Source organism: Marmota marmota, unplaced genomic scaffold (assembly GCF_001458135.2).
Source record: "Marmota marmota marmota unplaced genomic scaffold, marMar, whole genome shotgun sequence".
NCBI classification, from domain to species: domain Eukaryota; kingdom Metazoa; phylum Chordata; class Mammalia; order Rodentia; family Sciuridae; genus Marmota; species Marmota marmota.
Genome location: NW_025999977.1, coordinates 57,083,560 through 57,108,241, shown reverse-complemented (window position 1 = coordinate 57,108,241; position 24,682 = coordinate 57,083,560). Strand labels below are relative to the sequence as shown.

General features: G+C 41.6%; 1 long non-coding RNA gene across 1 annotated transcript; it reads right to left on the bottom strand.

Moving 5' to 3' along the window:
* On the bottom strand, nt 1-24,682 carry LOC125617283. The gene is made up of 2 exons (XR_007348261.1): nt 24,263-24,682; nt 1-641 (listed from the first exon to the last, which is right to left on the bottom strand). It is a non-coding gene; the product is annotated as an uncharacterized LOC125617283 (long non-coding RNA).

Sequence of the window (24,682 nt, the reverse complement as noted above, 5' to 3'; positions counted from 1 at the left end):
TTGAAACAAAACAACATCTATAATTTTTATCATGAAAATATAATCATAAAATTTGCTTTTACAGTTTTTCCTTTGTTTTTCTTTTCAAAAACCAAGATTTTAGAAACACTTTGGAATAATGCAAGTGTATCTTTTATGTAGGATTTTCTGATCTTTCTCAGGCTTTGGAAGTTATCCAGCTACTACTTAATTCCATACCTCTTTATTTTTTTTTCCAATTGGGTTTGGTGTGTCTAACACTAAATGCTTAGTTATGAAAGAGCCTTCTTTTCATGATTAAAAATTATAAATGTGCATAATATTTAACTCAGCTATGTGATTATGACTGGAAACAAATACATATGACTTTTATAACTAATGCTGCAGGTGATGGGTGGGTGGGTGGGTGTGAGTCCAGTAAAGACCAGTGTTCTGCCTTGCTGATGGGTGGGACCCAAGCTCTAGCAGATGTTTGTATGGGGCGTGATGGTCCTGGTCTTAGCAGGTGCCAGTGAGTGTCCACTTGATGTGTCAAAGCAGGAGAGGTGTACTCAGTTTTACTACAGACAGGTTTCCTCCTAGGTGGCTTTCTTCATGGTATGAGTTGTCTTGTTCAGCTGCCATTTAATTGACAAAAGCTTCAGCATGCTAGCTGAGAACCCCTGTCAATACAAAATTACATAAGTGATTTTATCAATGAGGTTGATTTAACACACACATACTATAATCAATGGTATACAACTGTGCATGGTAGTTTTCTTCTAAATACTTATGGAATGTCTTTCTGATTTAAATAAATTATGTTCTGTAGTATATATTTCAGAAACTAGAATGTCATATTCATTATGATATGATACAATAAAATATAAACAAAATTTCAAAACAGTTTGTAAGCACTTACCAATTTAAAAAAGAAGCAAATAAAAGCCACAACATAAAGGACACCAAATGATCAAAACATTAGGAAAAAAAAAGAAAACAAGCTATACCTGCAAAATCACAACGGACTGACTAAAAAACTGGCTAAACTAAGTCACTCAATAATGTTGCTGTTTGCAAAACACATGCTTAAAAATATCAGTTGCTGAGCACTCTGGCATCTATCTGCAAAACAATGAATTTTCAACCTAAGTCGCCCTCCTAAATTAGCCCAAATAAGCCCTGCCATAATGCAACATTATAAAATTTTAGGAAAATCTTCAGAATTGTCCAGCTCAGAATTAGGCAAAGTGTTCTTAGACTTAACACCAAATACACAATCCATAAAAGGACATTTCATAAAACGATTCTCATTAAAATGAAAAACTTTGCTCCATAAAGGACCATGTGGAAAGGAAGGAAATGCCAAGAGAAAACTGGGAAAATAACTGCAAACCCCATAACCGACAGGCACTCACACCTAGAGTGCATGGAAATATCTGCAAACTCAAGGGCACATACCCAAGATTAGCAACCGTGATAACACCTGGGCTTGCCTGAGTGTGGAGGGACAGACTCTAAAACTTCCCCAGTGATTCTAGTACAGCGTCCCCTCAAGAAGCTTTAACAATACATCAAGAACCCTTTGAAATGCACGCTTTCTCTCCCTCATCAATTTATTTTCTAAAGTATTCCTTAAAAATAAATCTGACAAGTATAAAAAAAAAAATCGCAAATGGGAAATTCATCATAGCATTCCATTCAAAGTCCTAACATTGAAATAAGTTAACTGCTCAGTAGAAATTAACTATTAATTTATTCTCATACCACTTACACAGGAATTAAAACTGAGACATTGTCTTAAACAAAGTTTGTAAAGTATACATTTGACATATTTTTTCTTTTGACATATTTAAGGATAATTTATTCACTACATAAGAACCATACTGATTCTGAGTGGTACATTTTGGAATTTTAAGTCTTTTATTTGAGCTATTCTTTGCAATATTTTCAAGAATAAAATCATACAGTTTTTAGAATTGGGAAAAGATACTAAATAATCACATAGTTTTAAAAGTCTCTTTACTCATATAAAATTTAGAAATTCACCCAAATATAGTTTAGAGAGGGTAGCACTTCACCAACAACTCTGGATGGGTTTTCACAGACGTGCCCTCTGATTCATGGCTGTGTGGAGGCATTTACGTGGAGTGTGATTTCCTGCTATCCACCGGGTGTCCTGCCTCTGTCTGTCCACCAGGACCTAAGCTCCTGCCCAGAAGCTGTAGTGTGCAGCCTGGCACCACAGTGAGAGCTTAACTCAAAGCCCTCACTTAATCAACATGAGGGTCTTGAAAACATCTCTTCTGAGCAAGAGGCTGCAAGTCTCAAAGGTTGGCTTTACCCAGTTCTTTGTGTTGAACTCCCCACACTGCAAAGTTTTAAACTAACCCAGCGGTTCCTTCCTTCAGACCACGTGCAGAGGTTCTGGTGTAGCTGCACCTGTCGTAAGAGGTGAACTGTCCAAGAACATTTCACCGAGGATGTATCTTCAGAGGGTTAATGGGACTTACTCAGAAGGAGGGGGACAAGCTCATTTGAGGGATGGGTAAGCTCAGGCCCTGCAGATATAAAATTTGACCCATTCTTTTTTTTTCTTTCTGTGAGCTGGGTTTCAGGGAGGTCTCTCTCTTTGTCTCCTGGCATCTCTTCTCCTGTGAATCAGTGCCAGAGCAGAAGGTCCCTGGTCCATTGTTCAGGGCCAGCCAGCTCAGGTTGCAGTTATAGGGCGTAACCACTGGGGGCCACACAGCTCAAGAAGTTGCTCCAGCCCTAGAAGGTCAAGCAGGGGCTGGTATTTCCACGATGTCACCAGGATCCCTGAACCAGGAGGCCTGCGCCACACTGGTCTATTCCTTCTCTTCTTCTTGCAAGCAGGACTTGTATTGGGGGCGGGGGTTAACAGGCTTGAAAAATAGCGTTCTTTTAAAATCTCTTGTCGTGATCTCTACCCACACACACTACCTGAGAATTTGGGGTAAGAGATAAGAAGCCAAGGCAGAAAAAGAAGAGATGGAAAACACAAACATCCACAGTGACAACAGAAGTGGAGCTGCTGGATGGGAAACCCGGTTCTGACCTCTGCAAGGTGAGGTTTCACTGTGGCTCTAGTTTACTTTCTTACCTCAGTGTTTCATTTTGTTAAATAGTTTATTTACTTAATTGGTGCATATTAATCATGCAGAATGGGGTTTCATTCTGGTATGTTGTTAGAGGCATGTGACATTATTTGATCACTTTCAGTCTCCAGTGCCCCCCTTGCCATCCCCCTCCTTCCCCAACTCCTCCCTCTGCCACAATGGTCTCCCTTCTGCCTTCCACTTTCACGATATCCTCCCTGTTTTCCCCACTAGCTTCCACATATGAAAGAAAACCTGTAAGACTTGTCTTTCTGTGTCTGGTTTATTTCACTTAACATGATGCTCTCTAGTTCCATCGGGTTTTCTGCAAATGACATCATTTCATTCTTTTTTGGTGACCGAATAAAACTCCATGTTCATGTACCCCACATTTTCTTTATCCGTTCATCTGTTGATGGACACCTACATTGGGTCCATAACTTGGCTCTTGTGACTTGTGTGGTGACCCACATTGGTATGCATTTATCTGTGGAGTCAATTTTTGGCTAAGGAGTGCTACAGTTGGATCTGATGGGAGTTCTATTTGGTTTTTCGAGGGACCACCATTCGGATCTCCATAGAACATAACAAATACACTCCCACCGACAACACACGAGTTCTTCCCCATGTCCCCACAGTATTTATTGTTGTTTGTATTCTTGATGACTGCCGTTCTGAGTGGTATGAGATGGGATTTCAGTGTAGATGTGGTTCATGTCTTCCTGATAAAGATTATTAAACAGTTTTCATATAATTCTTGGTCCTTTATATTTCTGCTTTGAAAAGGGGTCTGTTCAGTTCATTAGGCCCTATATTGATTGGACTATTCAACATGTTTTGTTGTTGTTTTGAATTTTGGGGGTATTTTATATATTCTGTATATTGATTTTCTTTCAGAAGAGTAGCTGTTAAACATCTTCCCTCATTCAGTAAGTTGCCTCTTCACTCTGTTCATCATTTCCTTTGTTGTACAGAAGTTTTTTAATTTGCTGCCATCCTATTTATTAATTCTTGCTATAATTTCCTGAGCTATGAGAGATCTGTTCAGGAAGTTTTTTCTTGAGCCTATATGTTGAAGGTTTCCCCTATATTTTCTTCTAAGAGTTGCAAAGTTTCTGATCTTATACTTAGTCTTTTGACCCACACTGAATTGACCTTTGTGCAGGGTGAGCGATAGGAATCTAGTTTCATTCTTGTACATGGAGAAACCCAGTTTTCCCACAACCATTTGATAAAGAGGTTGTCTTTTCCTCCAAGTGTGGTTTTGGCATCTCTGTCAAGCATCAGATGATGTTTGTCTTTGGGTATTCCTCCTGTTCTATTAGTCTACATGTCTGTTTTTATGCCAGCACTGTGCTGGTTTTGTTACTATGGCCCTGGACATACAGTTTGAAGTCAGGTTTGGGATGTCTCCTGCACCATGCTTTATGCTCAGGATTCCTTGGGTGATTCTAGGTTTCTTTTTTTGTTTGTTTGTTTTTCCATCAGAATTTCAGGATTGCTTTTTCCAGTTCTGTGAAGAATATCACCAGTATTTGGAGATTCCCTTTAGTCTGGCCAATTTAACAATATTAATTCTGCCTATCCAGGGATATGGAGGTCTTTCTATTTTCTAGGGCCTTCTTTGATTACTGTCTTTGGTGCTCTGAAGTTTTCATTGGGGAAGCCTTTATCTTCTTGATTAGGCTTATTCCTAGGATTTTTTTATTAAACTATTATGAATTAATTTTTTTCCCTGATTTCTTTCTCAGCAAATTCGTTATTCGTGTATAAAGAAGCTTAGCTTTATATTAGCTTTTGTATGCTGGTTTTGTATTCTTCTATTTTGCTGAATTTGTTTATCAGATCTAGAAAACTTCTAGTGGAAGAGATAGGATTTTAAGTGTAGGATTTTAAGGATAATCTGACTTCTTCCTTTCTTGTTTGAATTCCTTTTATTCCTTTCTCTCGTCTAGTAACTCTGACTAAAACTCCAAGCACTATATTAAACAGAAATGGTGAGTGCGGATGTTCCTGCCTTCTTTCTGGTTTTAGAGAAAGTGCTTTCAGGTGTTTCCCATCAGGTGATTCTGGCTCGGGGTTTGTCATATACACACCTTTTTAGCTTAAGTTCCATCTATTCATAGTTTCTTTAGGGTTTTATCATAAAGCAGGGTCGAAATTTGTTAAAGACTTTTCCCACATCTTTTGAAATGACCATGTGACTTTTGTCCTTATTTATTTATTCATTATGTTTATTGATTTGCACATGCTGAACCATCCTCACATGCCTGGACTAAAACTAACTTCATCACGGTGCATGGTCTGCATGTGTTGTTGAATTTGGTTTGCCAGTATTTTATTAAGGAGTTTTACACCTATATTTGTCACAGACAGTGGACTATAATTTTTCCCCTAAGGAGTCCTTATAAAGTTTTGGTATCAGGGTAATGCTGGCTTTACGTAGAATGAATTTGAAAGCACTCTCTCCCTTCCTATTTCATGGGCTAGTTCTCCTTTAAAGATCTGTAAAGTTCAGTGTTGAGACCTTTGGTTGTGGGCTTTTCTTTCTTGGGAGGCTTCTTATCATTGCTTCAATTTCATTGTTTGTTATTGGTCAACGGAGATTTCTATTCTCTTGGTTCAGTTTTGGCAGGCCATATTTGCCTAGAAATTTATTCATTTCTCCTAACATATTGGAATATTTTATTTTTCAAAATAACCCCTCATGATCCTCTGGATTTCAGTGGTGTCGTTTATAATGTTCCTCTTTTCATCTCTAATTTTAATAAATTGGATCTTCTCTTTCTTTGGTTGGTTTTGCCAAGAATCTCATTAATCTTTCCAAAGAATCACCTATTTCTTTCATCCTTTGTATTGCTCTTTTAGCCTCTATTTCATTATTTTTACTTCTGATTCTTTGATTGTATTTGTTATTGGTTTGTTCTTATTTTTCTCAGACCTAATAATAATTTCTCATTATTAGGCTATTTACTGGAGACCTTCCTGACTTGTTTGGTTGTTGGTTTTATATAGGCAGTCTTAGCTATAACCGTCCATCTTAGAACTGCCTTTGCTGGGCTACAGATTCTGGAATGTTGTGTTTCCACTTTCATTTGATTCTAGGAATTTTTAAATTAGCTTCAATTTTAGAATCCACAGCTTCAAGGAGGTTTGTTGTGCAGTGCATCCCATCTCTGTTGTGACCCAAAAAAGTCAAATTCTTAGAGGACTTTCTATACTGAGCTCCACCCCTCCTGCCCCGGCCAGAAGTGAGGAAACCATTGTCCTCTACGGAGTGAAATTCACCCTCCATAACCCTGAATCTTGTTGTGGGGGTGACAACCTGGATTGCACCCTGCCCTGTGCCCTCAGGGCCTCAGGCCCCATGCTGGGTGTGTGCCAGGTGTCAGGCTGTGGGGGTCAGTCCTCCCATGCTTCTGAGCATGGGTGACATGACCACCTGGAGCTCTGCTCTTGGTTGGGGCGCTGCTGGCTGCAAGATTGTCATCAGACCGATGGCATCTCTCCTACTTGGCCTCTCCCACACCCACAGCAAGCATGTTGAGCTCTTTGTCACAAAGCTCAAATGTCCAGTTTCAAAGGGAAGCTCTATCCTATTTAGTTCTCCCAGTAGGTCCACACCATGGTCTCACAGGGGATCCCAGACAGGACTTGGGGTGGGCAAAAGTGGCTTTTGGATTTGGGAGACACCAATTAAAAGGAAATAAAAGGGAGACTGGGGGCCGGGGTAGGGATGGAGTGGGTGGGCGGGAGTCTCTGGTCTCCACGCAGTCTGTCCATGCAGAGCAGCCGCTGTACCCATGGCTCTCCTTCCTGGCCCTCACTGACCGCAGCCTCTTAGAGGTAAATGCTTCTCCCCACTGCTGGCTACATATGATCCAGATCTCCTTCTGCTCAGACTTAGCACTTGCCCAATAGCGGAATCTGCATTTCTTAAAATCACCAAGATGTCTCTCAGCAAACCAGAGGGGAGTCTTCCCATCCCCCCAAGCTGCCTGCACCCACAGGTATGGTGAAGTCCACCTCTTTTTGGATTTTCTTCTTACTCTAAGAACCTGTATTTCTGGATTTCTGCTGGCCCTGACTCTGTGCTGCCTCCTGCTCCCTCCCAGGGCTCTCCTACCTTATCCTGTGGTCCCCTGTGTTGAGGGGTGTCAATTTCAGGGGAGAGCCAGGACACACTGGATGCCTCTAGTCTCCTTGTGAGAGGATCTCTGAAGTCTGTGTTCAGCAGAAGCAATCACAGTCAGGACTGCCCTCCACACATTATCTTCAAAGGCTTGTCAACTCTTTCAAGTCCCCTAGTGAGGACCCATCTGAAGAATGTGGAAACACAAACCCTGGAATATCACATTGTGGCGAAAGTGGGAGAACAGTTTGTTGAGCTTAAAACCTGGGGGATCCAGCCTCCCATCCTTGGCCGTGAAGCAGTTTACCAGCACACACTGCGGAAGGCTAGCCACCTCCACGCCCTCCTTCTGCACCTTGGCTTTTCCATACCGACTGTTTCAAATACCATCCAAACTCCATTTTATCACAGCCAACTTGTTTCCAGATCCACAGTGATTTCTGAAATTCCCCTCCTGCTGCATCTGCTCACACAGTATCACAATCATCCCTCAAATGGCTTTTCTCAAACTGCAGGCTTTGCTGAGGACATGGGGCTGATATGTGAGGCTAGGGAATCTTCACCGTCCTTGACGAAAATCACTGCCCAGCCAGCAGGACTTCAGCCCACACAGTGCGTGGGTAACTAGGCAGGGCCTACGTGACTCCTCACCTCAGGGCGAGTTCTGCTTGAGCCCTGATTCTGCTGTGTCAGCAGGCACAGAGCTCTGCCTCTGCAGGTGGGTGAGCTCACGGAATGCACAGTGTGGTCAGGGGACCGGGGAACCACAGCTTGTCCCTATGTACTGTCACTGTAGGCATCTGCTGGGTGGCTAGTGTCCTACTGGGCCTCACATATCACAGGAAACTGCACTAAGACATAGTGCCCCTGGCCATATCACATTTGAAGTTCCTCCCTATTTTGTGCCACACTAGAGGCAAGGACTTGGCTTTGCTTTTTTTAAGCTGTGCTGTGACATGCCCAAATGTCTCTGCATTCATCAGTTTTCTGGTGAAGCATAAGTATCTTACAAAGCTCAGGCCCCCATCACAGATGCTCTGATAAGTGTAGACAGATAGGTTCAAGAGACACTGCCTCAGACTTTTAATGAAGCCTTCACAGGGCTGGGGAGGTGGCTCAAGCGGTAGCGTGCTCACCTGGCATGCGTGTGGCCTGGGTTCGATCCTCAGCACCATGTACAAACAAAGATGTTGTGTCCTCTGAAAACTAAAAAAATAAACATTAAAATTAAAAAATAAAATAAATAAAGCTTTCGCCTTCACCTCTAGGTGTTGATATCCCAAAGGGCCCTACCAAGGACCCGGGTGACTTCCAACCTACAAAACTTCTGAGCTCAGTTGTGATTCATTTCCCCTTTTCACTGCTAAAGAGTTGAGCTATCCTCTGTGAATACCACCTCCAAACACACATGTTGACACACCAGTGTATAGCCTCATGATGCGGTCAAGGTGTATGACTTCATGGAAACGCAGTTCTCCACCTATAAAATTGGAACAAGTATAAATGCCCTGAGGATGCATATAGGGTTAAATATAATAGGCACAAGGCTCTGTCTTATAAGCAGTGGGCTCTTTGTAGGTGGTGACCATTTACCAAATACTTCCATTGCTGCAGTACATGTGATAATGGAAGAAAGAAATCCAAGTCCTGTTCTCTTAACACCTGCTTCTTGGTTGTAGAAGGCAAATAAATGTGAACATGTAGGTGACAATAGGTGCAAAGAAAAGACATGATTATGCTACTTGCATCTGGTAGAGATAGGCAAACACTTCCATTTGCTCAATAAAGGTTCTGGGAAACACAGTGGACACTCTGAAAGGGACTTTGGCCTTTTTCTAACAACAATCTTCTCATTTCACTTAGAAACTATGTGGAGTCTTTATGGTGCAAACATTTCTCCTGCAGGGAGAGTGAGGGTCACAGAATAGAGGAAATGTGCATTTTCCAGGTACTCAGTGTCTGGGGTTCAAGCAGTACTGCTTCTCAGCAAGGTGGGTGATGCAGGATTCACTGAAATCCGGTAGGGAACAGTCAGCTCTGAGTCCTAGAGCCCAATAAATCCAGGTGCTTTGAATCTGGGACAAGAAAGAAGACACAGAAGACCAAGAGGCAGTGGCAGCAGCACCAGTTTACCTCAGGGGGTGGAGTGACACGGGTAGAAAGAGAGGGTCACTGCCAGCAAATTTGGCATGGGAGAGCCTGTGGATCAGAGAGGCAGTCTGATGAAATACTAGGAGGTGAAATACTAAAGAAAGTAATTAATTATTGGAAATTTATTATTAAAATGATTAATGAATGGAAAGAAGTTCTAAGGAAGAAATTAAGAGAAAATTCAAGAGGTGAAAGACCATTTCCATAAGAGCTAGAGATTCTGAAAGAAAGGGAATGAAAGACAAAGTTAATCCAATAAAAGTTTCCTTGAAAGTATCATTAATAGATTAGACTATATAAAAAACAGAACTTCAGTCATTAAATAAAGGGTATATGAACACGAACACTCACAGGCAATAAGAAAAAAAAAATTAAAGACCAAATCAGAATATTTAAGAATTCTGGGCCAACATCAAGAAAACAATTTTAAGAGCAGTTGGGACAAAAGAGATCATGGAAATTCAGGGTTAAGAATCTTTTCAATGAAATTATAGCTGGAGATTCCCAAGCCTTAGAAATGAGATGGAAATTCATATTCAAAATGTATATACCATCCAAAAATAGTCCAAATTCAAAAAGTACCTTTCCAAGATACATCCTAATCAAAATGCTTAACACAGGAATAAGGACAGAATATTAAAAGCTGGAAGAGAAAAACATCAGCTTGCATTTAGAGGTAAACCAGTAAAACTTCTGACTTCTCCCAGATTTTAAAATCCAGAAAGGCTTGGAATAAGATAAGCCAAGCTCTTAAACAAAAACAATTGCCAACCAATATAGCTGTATCCAGAAAAGCTATCATTCAGAATCAAAGTATAAATAAAAAACATTCCACAATAAGAATGAACTAAAAGAATTTATTACCAGTAAACAACAATAAATAGAAAATACTTAAAGAAATACTACACATAGAGAACACAAAAGCAAACACCAAAATTCACAAGTAGATGAAGTTTTCTAGAAGGGAAGTTAGATAAATGAAGATTAAGGCTGAATTTAATATATAGAAAGCAAACAAAAATGCCAGGAAATAATAACAGATTCTCTATAAAATCATTGAATGTAAATGGACTCAGCTCTCCAATTAAAAGGTACAGACTGGCAGACTGAATTAACAAACAAGAGTATACGTTTTTTACAAGAGACTTATCCTATAGGCAAAGAAATTCACAGGATGAATGTGAAAGGATGGGAAAAGATACTTCATGTAAATGGAGTCTGAAAACAAGCAGAGGTAGCTATTCTCATATATTAAAAATCAAATTTTAAGCAATAATTAATCATAAGAGACAAGGAAGGCCACTATATATTGGTAAAGGGAAAAATTATATGAAATATTTATGCCCCAAATGTTAGTACACCTAATTACATAAAACAAATGTTTCTTTATATTAAGTTCCAGATAGATTCCAATACAATAAAACTGTGTGATTTCAACACAACCTCCTCAACAATAGACAGATCATTCAGACATAAAATCAATAAAGACACTGTTGACCTAAATGATAGTGTAAATACAATGAAACTAGTAGATATCTGTAGAATATTTTGTCCAACCACAGCTGAGTTAAATTTTTTCTCAGCAGTTCATAGACCCTTTTACAAAACAGACAATGTTTTATGTCACAAAGCATGTCTTAACATGTACAAAAATTTAATATAATTCCATGTACCTTATCATATTATAATAGATCGAAATTATAAATTAATAGCAAAAAATACAGAAATCATATAAACACATGGAGATAGAACAATTCTCTGTTGAATTAAGAATAGGTCATAGAAAAAATAAGAAGAAAATTTTTAAAATTCTCAGAATCAAAAACAATGGTGATATGACATACAAAATCTGTGGGACACTATGAAGTTGGTTATAAAAGCAAGCTTTACAGCAGTAAGTGCCTATATGAAAAAAAAATACAGAAATACACCAAAACAATAATGAAAAAATAATAATGGGGTTCTTTCTCAAGGCTTTGAAAATGCAGGAACAAACAAATTCTCAAACTAGCGGAAGACAAGATTTAATTAAGCTCTAATTTAATTAATCTTAATTAAGATTAGAACTAAAATTAATGCAGTAAAGAATACAACATAAATAATCACTGCAACAAAGAATTGGTTATTTGAAAAAATAAACAAAATTGATAAACCCTCAGGAAAACTAACCAAAAGAAAGAGAAAAGACACAAATAAACAAAATTAGAGGTGAATAAAGATGATATCACCCCAGACATTTCTGAAAACCAGAGGATCATTAGGTATTATTTTGAAACTTATACTCCAATAAATGGCAAAATATAGAAGATATTCACAAACTTCTGGACACATATGAGCTACCCAAATTGAGTCTAGAAGATGCAGTAAACTTAAACAGATAAATATCATGCAAAAAAAGATTAAAATAATAATAAAAACCTTCCAACAATGAAAAGACCATGACCAAATGGATTCTCACATGAATTCTACCAGCTCTTTGAAGAATAATTAACACCAATCTTTCCAAATTATCCCATAAAATAGAAAGTAAGAGAACACTACTAAATTCATTCTAGGAAGCAAGTAATACCCTAATACTAAAACCAGATAAGGACAAATCAAGTGAAAAAAAATAATATCCCTGATGAACATGGGTGACAAATCTTAATAAAATATTAGCAAACTGGCAGACTGAATTAACAAACACATCAATAAGATGCTTCTACCTTACAAACACATCAATAAGATGCACACCATGATCAAATTAGATTTACCCCAGAAATGTAAGGCTGGTAAACATATATAAATCAATAAATGTAATTCATCACATAAATAGAATCAAGAGCAAAAATCACCTAATAATCTCAATAGATGCAAAAATTTCGTGATGAAATCCAACACCTATGTATTTAAAAACACTGAAGAAATTAGTGATAAAAGGAACTTACCTTGACATCATAAAGTCTGCATATAATAAACCAAAAGCCAGCTTCAGAATAGATAAAATTCAACAGCATTCCATCTAAAGTCAGGATTAAGACAAGTATATCCATTTTCACTACTGTTACTGAATACAGTTCTTGAAATTTGAGACAGAGTAATAAGGATAGAGAAGGAAATTAGAGGTATATAAATAGAAAAAGAAGGTAAGCAATCTCTGCTTACTGATGACATGATCTTATACTTCAAAGACTCCAAATCTTCACCAAAACACTTCTAGATCTGATAAACAAATTAATCAAATTTCTAGGATAGAGGATCAACATATAGACTATCATCCTAAAATCAATTGATTTACTATATTACTTTAATGAATCTGCCAAAAAAGAAGTTAAGAAACACTCATTCACAATAACTAAAATAAAGAAAGAAAGAGGCATGTGAACTTTATGATAAAAATTATAGTACCAAAGAAAAAAATTGAAGTGAACCCTAGAAGATGAAATAACATCCCATGTTCATGGATAGGCAAAATGGCAGTATTATCAATAGCAATCTACAGATTCAATGCAATTCCCATCAAAATACCAAAGACATTTTTCACAAAACCAGAAAACACAGTCCTAAAGTTCATAAGGAAGAATTAAAGATACAAAGTAGCCACAGCAATCCCAAACAGTAAGAGCTGTTTGGAGGAATCATAAGATCTGTTCTCAAAATAATTCAACACAGTTATAGTAATAAAGCCAGCATGATAATGGCATGAAAACATATATGAAGATCAATGGAATTGAATAGAAGACACAGAGACAATTCCACATAGATATAGTCATCTGATCCTTGACAAAGATGCCCAAAACACACGCTGAAGAAAAAAAGCCTCTTTTTACAAACAACGCTGAGAAAGCTGGATATCCACATGCAGAAGAATGAAATAAGGTCTCCCTCTCTCACCGTCTCAAAAAATCAACTCAAAAGGATTAAATACCAAGGAATTAGACCAGAAATACTGAAACAGCTTGAAGAAAACATAGGGTCAATACTCTAACATTCTAGTGCAGGAAACAATTACCTTAATGAAATTTCCACTAGAACTCAAGAAATGAAATCAAGAATCAGCAAATGGGATGGAATAAAGTGAAAAACTTCTGCACAACAAAGAAAGCAGACCATGAAGAGAAGCCACAGAACTAGACATTTCTCCAAAGATGATATACAAATGACCAACAAATACATGAAAAGTGATGAATATCTTTAGCAGTCAGGAAGATGCCAATCAAAACTACACTGAGATTTTATCTTACTCCAATTAAAATGAAAGTCATCAAGAATACAAACAAAAATAGTTGCTGATAAGGATGTGGGGCAAAAAGTATACTTACACTTTGTTAGTGAGACTATAAAATAGTGTGACTAGTTTGGAAAACAGTATCATAATTCCTTGGAAGATTAGGAATGAAACAATCATATAATCCAGCTATTCTATTCCTTGATATTCATCTAAAATATTTAAAATCAGCATTCTATATTGATACTTTTCTACCAATATTTATTGCAACATAATTCACAATAGCCAAGTTATGGAACCAAATGTTCATCAACAGATGAATGAATAAAAGTAATGAGGTATATATACACAATAAAATTTGACTTATCAATAAAGAATAAAATTATGTCATTTGTGGGTAAAAGGATGGAGGTAGAGAACACCATGCCAAGTAAAATGAGCCACACTCAGAACATCAGGTGTTGAATGGATTCTCTGATGTGGAAGTTAGAAAAAGAGAGTGAGAAAGAGAGAGAGAGAGAGAGAGAGAGAGAGACAGAGACAGAGACAGAGAGAGCAATGGGGGATCTCATGAAAATAGAAGGAAGATCAACAGAATAAAGGAAAGGGATCCTAGGGAGGTAGGAGAGGAAGTCATGTGGAAGTACTGGGGAATGAAAGATGCCGAATTATGCTACGTGCTTGTGTAATACACCACAACTAATATCTATATGTTCTGACATATTATATGTACATTGCCGCAGTCTGGCTGGGCACAAATGCCGCAGTCTGGCTGGGCACACAATCACGAGCCACCACACAGCTTGTAGATTCAAACAGCAACTCTTTATTCCCGAACTCACACCAGCCGTCTACAATCACGTTCTGGGGAAATCCACGTTCTCTGCCCAAATCCACCTCCACTGGGCTTCTGTCTCCTCAAAAATACTGTCTGAATCCCGTGAGAACTCAAGGGGAACTCAGGCAGCAGGATACGCCCTATTCCCAGCAGGAATAATCTTAAACCTTAAACCTGGAACCTAAACCGGGAACGCCCTAATCCGCCTTGGTCCTTGAGCAAGGTCACCTACATTCAATGTCACTGCAACATGGGGTATGCTGGCAAGGAAATTGTCATACCTACTTGGCTAATGGCTCCCAGCATCTCCCCCCTTCTGATTAATTAAACAACAAGCAATGTGGCTTAAGGACCGTGCCTGGTAGGTTGTCCAATTCAACATATGGTTCTTACCCGTCATCGGAAAACTGACCTTTAGGCGTCAGCCTCCTGTCTTAGGTTGATACCACTGCAATTGGATCATACCCGTCACTGACTACCGGTCCAGCATANTACTTTTTCACCACCTACAGATTATCCCTGTTTGCAGATGGTATGATTCTACTTGTAGAAAAACCTAAAATTTCCACCAAAAGACTATTAGAATAGATAAACAAATTTAGTAAAGTTTTAGGATACAAAATCAGCCTCAGAGGGCTGGGGTTGTGGCTCAGTGGGAGAGCGCTTGCCTAGCACATGCAGGGCATTGGATTCGATCTTCAGCACCACATAAAAATAAATATAAAATAAAAGCATTGTGTTTAACTACAAGTTAAAAAATATTTTTAAAAAATCAGCCTCAGATATGAATATCGTAGGCTGGGTTGTGGCTCAGTGGCAGAGCACATGCCTAGCACGTGTGAGGCAGTGGAAGAAAAGAAGAAAAGGGTGGAGACACTTTAAGACGTCATTTCAGACAATGATTTTTTGGATGAGACCTCAACAACATAGGCAACAAAAACAAAGCTGACCAATTCAGATGTCTGCGCATCGCAAAGGAAACTGCAAAGTGGAGCAACGCCCTAAAGCATGGGAGAAGATATTGGTTATGTTCCTCTGAGAGAGCACTAATATTCAGCACCTATCAGGAGCTCAAAAACCTCAACAAGAACAAAAGACCCCAGGCAATCCAATTTAAAAATGGGCAAGTAATCTGAATAGACACTTCTCAAAAGAAGAAATACAGATGTCTAACAGGTATGTGAAAGATGCTCACTGTAATTAATCACCCGGGAAATGCAAATCACAACTACAATAAGGTATCATGTCACCTCAGTTAGAATGATGATTAGCAAAAATAAAAAGTATGGAATGCTGGTGAGGATACAGGAAGGAGAACTCCTGTGCACTATTGATGGGAATGCAAATTAGCACAGCTGATATGGAGAACAACATGAAGTTTCCTCAGAACACTGAATGTCAATCTCCCACACGATCCAGCCACCCCATTTCTGATCACAAATCCAAAGGAAATGAAATTAGCATATCAAAGAGATACCTGCACTTCCATATTTATTGCAGCCCTAATCACAATAGCAAAAATGAGGAGTCAACCTGAGTGTCATCAGCGGACAAATGGCTAAAGACAATATGTTGCCTACAACAAAATACCACTCCATCTTTAGAAGAAGGGGATGATATTATTTGCAGCAACATGGATGAGACTTTAGAACACTATGCAAGGTGAACTAAGCCAGGCACAGAAAGACAACAAGTGCATGTCCTCAGTTATGTGTGAAATCCAAACAATGTAACATGCAGAAACCAGGAATAGTTCAGTGGTAACCGCAGGAGGAGAGAAGGGGATGATAGGAGATGTTGGTCCAAATGTACAGTCTGCAGCTGAGTAGTAGAAAAGTGATGATACATTAAGGAGCTGATTCCATCACTCCACAGGGACACCTGTATCAAATCCTCTTCTTGTGCCCTGATGCTCTGTCTAGGTATGTTTGGTTCCCTCTGGAATGCATGGTGGAGTTTAATCCATATCGTGAGGAATTAAGAGGTCAGAAACTTAATCTGACTGTGGAAAACAGTTCAAATAAACTAGTTATAAAGAATATGTAGGTGCATTTGGGAATTTGAAAGATATATAGTTATTAGAAGAAATGTAAATATACTAAAATAAAAGTTCAAGATTGTTAATTTAGAAATAAGCTTTAAAACAGCACAAAGATTATAATATCATTTGGTCTGGAAGTATTGGTACGAAAATATTAATAGTGTAACTCTCTGGGCATCAGGAATGTGATATTCTTAGTTCTGTCTTTTTTTTAGACTACCTAATTTATAATAAAGTTTAATACTAAGTTATTTGAAAGGAACTCCACAAGGTGACATTTAAACTCATCACATGCATAACATTGGCCAAAATTTTGAAGACTGATAAAATAAGCTTTTATCAAGTATAAGGAAAATGACACTCTCCTAAGAACAGACCCTGGAGAAACATACTCTTGTGTAGCTAGACATAAACTTACACATTTTACAAAGAGCCAGAGACCATCCAAGGTTTTCATTGTAACTGGGTCAGTGTATGATGGTGTATTTATCCAATTTTATTGTAAAGCTCTAAAAAACAGATCAATTACAGCTATACACATAAGCATAGATGATTCCCAAAACATTAATTTTGAAATAAAAATATGTCAGTGAGAATCACATGGTTAGGATAGGATATGAGGTCCTGCAAAGCTCCTGCTAATGCAGAAACTTAATCTGACTGTGGAAAACAGTTCAAATAAACTAGCTATAAAGAATATGTAGGTGCATTTGAAGGTGACAGGGTTGGATTGTGAGAGCTGTCCACTAGTCAGTCCATCCTAGTTGGTGGACTGACTGCATGGTAATGTAGGCAGGTGGGTGGGGCTGGAGGAGGAGGTTACCCAGGTGTGTCCTGGAGCAGTTCCCCCTCCCTGTGGCCCCTTCCCTCTCCCTCTCTATTTCCTACCTGCCAGAGTGAACCCTCGGTCCCCACCCTGCCCTTCTGCCATGCTGTCCTGCCTCACCCTGGACCTAGAGCAATGGAGTCGGCTGACCAGGGACTCCATCTAAATGTCATGGGTCATAGTAAGCTTCCTGCACTAAGTCATTCTGCCAGATATTTTGGTCCCCGTGATAAAAAGCTGACTAACACACATGTATAATTTGGTTTTACTTATTTAAATTTAAGATAGAGATTATTTCTTGTATATATATTCAAAATGGGGATACATGCATTATATATTTGATATGTAAACATTAAATATTCATAAAAATATAGGCTATTGATAATTTCTGGTAGGAAAATACACTTAGAAAGGGGTGTATTAAGGACTTCAAAGTTATAGGTAATACTCTAAATACTTTTAAGTTTGAACTTGGGGTACATATAATTATTTTATTATTATTTTTGAAGCTGTTTATACGTGTAAATATATAAATAGCATGCATATGGACTTGAATATATAGTTTTATATATGATATATTCTTGTAAAATTAAAATTATTAACGAGGATGGGAATGACTTGTATTCATAGGTCAAATTTCACTTTACTCAGAGCCAAAGTTTATTCTGAGCAGTTCCAAAGCACATCTGCCACCCACAGCTCTTTGTATCTGTAGTTCTGTATCTGGAATAAAAATATGCATTTAGTCCTTGTCAACCTCCCAGAGAGGCTAGAATTTATCCAGGGGCCAAAGCCTTGAGTCCTCTCCAGTGTGGTTTCCTCCTCAGGCTCAGGAGGGTTTGACTGTGGAACTTGTGTGGCAGGTGAAAACCTGTCCTCCACAGGCTCTGCCTTCACGGCCCTCGCTCCTCACAGCTATCTCATCAGTACACTTGGTCAGGTTCAACCGCACTCCAACCCAACACCCTGCTCGCTTGGCCTGAACACTCTGATTGTACTCAAAATGCAGAACCAAGAAACAACAACCCAGGGAAACACACAGGCACACACACATAGAGACTTCAAGGTCTAGGCCCAGCGAGGCTGCTCACAAGGTAGAAAGACCTTGGCCCTGGAAGAATCGGAGATGATCAGCGTCGGGCTATGGCAAGGCGAGGGAGAGGGCCCGCATGCCGAGTGGCACAGGGAGGTCCCGCTGAAGAGTGAGGGGCTTTGAGACAAGGGAAGGACTACACAGAGCCTAGAAGGTGCCTGGCTGGCAGGTAAGGGGCGCAGAGGTGCATTCCTCTCCTTTCAGGTCCTTTCTGCAGGAGTTGCAAGAGACTGCTCGACTAGGAGAGAGGTCCTCTGCAGTGTGGTTTCCTCCTCAGGCTCAGGAGGGTTTGGCTGTGGCAAGTGGATGGGAAGACATCCTTCCCTGGACAGCAGCTGGCAGTGAGTTGTCTGGGATCCTCCTTGAGTGGCACTTCCAAACCGCACCAATTCCATATTTAAAATTTTAATGTAAATGATGGTTTTCCAAAGCAATTAAAACTGAATCTGCTAAAAGAGCCTTACCCTTCTTTAACCTGGCCCAAACCGGGAGTTTTTCCTGGGACCTCCATGTTGTTTATGATCCAGTTGGAGAAAGGCCTAAAGCAGTGGTGGTTTTGACTGTGTAAACCAGGACTCCGCGAGCGCTGTCCCCACGGTCCGTCCCTGCACATCCAAGGCTGAGGTCCTTCGTGCTATGCTGCGGAGCTGCACACTCAGCATGACATCTAGGAGTTACAGCGCAGCCTCCTCCCTTCCACTCGTTCCTGAAGCATTACTATTCATTTTTATTGATTTTCAAAAATATGCAGTAAGGCAAAATGCAGTTTCCAAGAGCTTCCAGAGTTGTGAAGCTTTTACTAGGTCACAACCTCGTTAATTCACGTCCAGTTCTCATTCCTCCTTATGAGCATAGCCCTACACTTGTGACCCGAGATTTCAGCCTGACGTTATGGCCTGCTTCAAGTTACTCCCAGGGAGGGAGGCCAGGGAGGAAAAGCTCCGTTAACCCTTTGGGCTACGGAGGGTTTTCAGTAACTTCCATCGTGAAAACCTAATGCTGTGAAGGAGCATCAGGCAAACCCTTCACCATTCCTATGCATCCCAGAGTCCCTGTCCCAGAGCAGCTGATGTCAGTGTCAAATCTCAGAAGATAATTCCCAAGCCCTCCATCCAACTTCCAAGCTTGTACTGTAAGCACCACTTCTCCAGCTGGGTGTTGTCTGGTGAGGTTTCACTGCCAACTTACCTTCTGAAGGCCTTTACTGCGCACTCCTCTAAAAGGCCTCTTGATGCATCCAATTCCAAAAATGGCTGGGGTCCCTACCCAGGGCTGAGGACTGGGAATGCTGGGAGAAGAAGCACACTTCTTTCCCTGAAGGAGATCTATTTGGACAGGTCAGTGACTCAGTGGGTGCCTGCTGCCCTGGAACCCTGTAGGAGCATAGACAGGGACCAGATAGTAGGAAACTTCCTGGAAGAGGAGGATCTGGTGAGTCTTAAAGTTCACCTAGTTAAACAGGGTAGGGTGGAGCATCCCAGGGCCATAGGAAGGTCATGCTCAAAAAAGCCACAGGATATATCTAGTTATATTCACATGTGCTCAGAAACCCATGCACATGGTTCCAGGGAGACTCGGAAGGGGCGTGGAGGGAAAGGAGGCTTCGCGGGTATGCAGGAGCGAGGGTGCATGCACCCTTGGGAGGTGTAGGAGATGCCAGCAGAGGAAAGTGTGAGGTGCTGACATGTGTTTATTGCCCTGCTAGGGAACTAATCACACGAGGTGTGTGCACATACAAAATCACACCATAATACAGGCAGAAAGGGCTATTCCAACAGACATAAGGCCAAGAGTCAAACATCTGCTAACTTTTCCTTTCCTCTTGATTGTCACTGTCCAGGGGTCTGAGGAGATCTCTGAGAGATGCAGGGACCTCTTCTTGGCCCCTCCAGGTTCTTGAGCACTCTACAGAGAACCGAAGGACACCCCAGGTGTGAGCAGCCGAGCAAGACAGTGATCACACCAGGGCGCAGGCGCTCAAGAGCCGGAGTGTGGACGACCTCAGAGAGGAAGTGAGTCCTCCGCCTCGGGCTGGAGTTTTAGGTTTACGGAGGGATGGGAGCTCCAGCTGAAGCAGAGGTGGGTGGGCTAAGCAGTCTCACACCAGCTTTCCCCGTGTTGCAGCGTGGGTTGGCCTCGCACCCTCTGATCCTGCCACCTCCTCCCTGGCGAGCCTCACTGCAGCTCAGGCCTCCACCTGGATGTGCGTGTTGTGTCCTAAGGAGGCAGGGCCACATCTCTGTCACCAAAGTCTCGGGGCGCACATGTTCCCCGCAGCAGAGCTCCCTCCGGATGCCTGTGGTCCTCCCGTGACTCCCTTCGTTTTCATCCTCCAGGAGCAAGCTGTAGGCAAGGAGCCGAGCAAGGACACGGGCGGGTTGCTGCGGAGACTTCGGCATGCCCCTGCATTCCAGTAGCTTCTGGGCCATGTCCCTTTGGAGACTCAGTGTTCTCTGGGTATCCCTGAGCTCCCATCTCATGACCATGGTCTGCATTGACTCCACACGGGTATAGAAGGAAGAGAAAACGAGTGCTGTAGCATCAGCATTTGAAACAGACACAACGGAATTTCCAGAAAGTATTGAAGTGATTGTTTAGAGCTTGTTTAGCTCTGCCAGCGAACTAACAGTACCGGCATAGAAATTCCAAGCATGTTCCGAGAAACTGGAAATGGTTAAAAGAAATTTAGATCCTATGAGAGGAGGTATCTCTGCTTCTATACCAAGGGTTTGTTCTTTCCAGCCAAGTCCCAAGGAGGAAGGAAACCCTAGGATCCTATATATTTAAGATGAAGCTCCGGGAACAAAATTGCAAATGCAAAAATAAAAATTTAATAAGATATTGTTAAAATTTGGTTTTTGTTTGTATGTTTGCTTTTTTTTTTTTTTTTGTAGGACAAAGGCCTAACAGTCTTGAAGCTTCCAAAAATTATCCTTGTGCTCTCTGCAAGGCAATAAGGATGATTTTTAATATATGAATACACCCATATACTTGCCACAATTTTAGATTGAAAAAGACATTAAAATTTTTTTCACCAATTCTGTGATTTGTGCTGATAAAAATTGGGTCCTGGAGAGGGGAACGTGCGGGAGGGAGGGCAGGCCACCCCTCTGAGTTCCCTGCAGGCCCTGCATCTCCCCTGCCTCCCTTCCTGCTGTCCTCCTCCATCTCTTCTTCCTTTCTTCTTGCACTTTTTCTCCCAAGAGCTGAGTGTGCACCATGACCTTCTCCCTGAGGGTCTCCGGGGCTGCTCTGTGAGAAGCTCTTCTCAGTCTCTCTTTATCTGTGTTACTAGAAACTACCCAAAGGCATCCAAGCACACTTTCCAGCAGCCCCTTCAGAGAAGCTGCGGCTGCCTGTGGGGCATGGAGATGGGCGAGTGTGAGTCCCCAAATGACTGAGCAGAGTGGGCCTCACAGACTGGGGCTGTAGCTCAGTGGTGGAGCACTTGCCTAGCATGTGTCTGCCACTGGGTTCAATCCTCAGCACCACATTTAAATAAATTAATTAAATAAAGGTGTCGTGTCCATTTTCAACATATATATATATGTTAAATGGACATCACAGGACTCTGCAACTTCCCTGTCATGGGTCTTTAAGGGAACACAGCCTCCATCTCTGCCATCTCTCCTAGGCAGCCCATCTCAGCTACCACCTAAAAGCACCCATTACTCTCTGGCTCCTTCTAAGTGACTTGAGCTGGTCACCACTGTGTCAAAAGCCCCTCCTGGAGCCCCCAAAGTTCTAACCTAAGCAGGTTTCTGGAATGCCCACTTGCTTCTCATTCCAACCAAGGCCACAGGATCAGGCCATAGGATCAGACGCTTGCCCCAGGCACACTCAGAAAGAGGTTTGCCGATGACCGGCAGTTGGTCTTTGAACTTGCAAGAAGAGGCTTCTGAACCTGGAGGGCTGGTGGCGTACAAGTTGGGTGGACAGCCTGAGGCTCCAGGCCTTATAACCAGTTGATAGAATCAGGTTGGCCCACATCCTGAATAGTTTTGTTTTGTTTTTTTCCCCAGAAAGGGAATAAAATATGCTTTTGCCAAAAGCCTCCTCTTGTGACCAGTGTGATCTTAATTACACTTTCTGACACCGCCAAAAGCCTTGAACCAGAAAATTTGCTTAATTAGAAACAAAAACAAACAATATTTCAAAAAACGAGTTAAAATGCTGTAAAGTGAAAAGCATGACAAATGAAAATTTCAGAGAACTACAATATTATAAGGGAACTATTTTCTTTCTCTTAAGGAAATAAGGGATTGTGGAAAAGTTGCCAAGCATTAAGAGAGAGGCTTCCTCGGGTTGAGGGACGACAGAACAGAACCAGGAGGAGTGCAAGAAAGTGGCCCGGTTTGTCCCGACTGCTTGGCCTCCTCCTCTGGCCAGCGTGTGCAGGGGGAGAGCTTGGACTTGGTGGGTGCAGATGAGACCCTCGTGATGTTCACCCTGTCCTGGTTCCTTAGTGGCTGCCTCTACTCCACGTGTGCATTCGTGTGACGTGCGTGCGCCTCTCACCTGAGGTCCTGGTAGCCGCGTGGTGATGGTCTGATCCAGGTGAGTCTGTACATGTGTGTGGCCCCTTTTGAGGTACATCAGTGGTCCCTGCCCTGGGAATGTTCAGACTGCACTTCTCCATGTTGCCTGGCGGACGAAGCCCTAGCTCCTGAGCCTTGTGCCACGGACAGTTCATGGTTCAGCCACTGGCTTCCCGCACGGTCTCTGTCACTGTCCTGACCTCCAGCTCTGCATGAGCTGCTCTGTGTCCCTGCGCTATCCCATCATGGCTCCCCTTATCTTTTAGGTAAGTCCAAGGGCACAGGCTTCTTGGGAGGCTCCTGGCACCTTCTCACGTGACCTCAGGTTCTCCTGTGCATCTCCTGGCTCATACAGCACTTCGTCTGAGTCTCCCTGAGCATTTGAAATCACATTTTGTAAATGATGATAAGTTTTTTTTCTGATTCAATAACTAAGTAGTCATCATCTTCAGGAAAAGAATTAACATGCTTTACTTTTGTGTCCCCAACCAGTAGGCTGGTGTGTGACTTGCAGTGAGTCATTGAGGAAAGAACAAAAGGACCTGAGAAGGAAAGGGAGGTGGGAGGGAGGGAGGAGAAAGAAAGAAGGGAAGGAAGGAAGGAGGAAGGAAGAAAGGAAGAAAGGAAGGAAGGAAGGAAGGAAGGAAGGAAAGAAAGAGGATGGAAGGAAGGAAGGACAGAAGGAAGGAAGGAAGGGAAGAAGGAAGGAAGGAAGGAAGGACGGAAGGAAGGAAGGAAGGAAGGAAGGAAGGAAGGAAGGAAGGAAGGAAGGAAGGAAGGAAGAAAGGAAGGAAGGGAAGAAGGACGGGAAGAAGGAAGGATAAGCGAGTCTTAATTCTTCCTGTGCCTGCCGTGGACCCCTGAGCAGTGGTAACTGAGGGGATGTGGAGGAGGATCAGGAAGTGGATGTCAAGTGGAGAGGTGGGACCAGGACACCAGAGGAGACCCTGCAGGGCCTGGCCTGGGAGAAGAGGCAGTTGATGTGCCCAGAGCGGAGCACACGTCCCAGACCTGTGCTGAAAAAGAGCAGCTCTTCTGACTAAATCAGGATCTGGCCAGCTACGCCATGGCTTCATATCAGATTTCAGCACATTAACTTCACTTGTTCAAGATCTCTTTAAAGAAATGCACATTATAGGGCTCGGGATGTAGCTCAGTTGGTAGAACATTTGCCTAGCATGTGCGAGACCCTGGGTTCAATCCTCAGCACTCAAAAAAAAAGCACATTATAAAAATAAAGGGAACAAAGTTTAAAACATTTCAAAGGCTAGGAATTCATTAGAACACATGAGATCCCTCATAGAGAGAGTAACCAACTCCCTGGAGAGCGCTTCCTCCCCACAGAGAGTTAACGCTTACCTGAAACTAGAGCAGGGGGTCAATCTGCGCTGACCCCACGTCTCCCACACAGGTCTGCCTCTGCTTCCAAAGCTGCAGCTGGACCCTACAGAAGGGCTTTGTGGCCATCTTGAGGTATTTGTTTCAGGTTAATTTTTCATCTGGAGTCAGAGGAAATATCTGAAACCTGGTGAGGCAGATTGCAGGCAGAAAGCCAGGCTGCAAAGGGAAGTGTGTCCAGAGGAATGTCCACCTGTAACCCTGGACTATGGAAATCCAAAAACCTCATTATCTTCCCAGTTACCGAAGAAAGGGCAGGGAGGCTCCCTTCCCCAGGAGAGGCACTGCAAATCTATAGTGCAGGGCCTGACCCTGGACAAGCCTTAGGTCCGAGCTACATTGTTATTGTATGAGAGAAACTTCCTTTGACTGATCACAGGA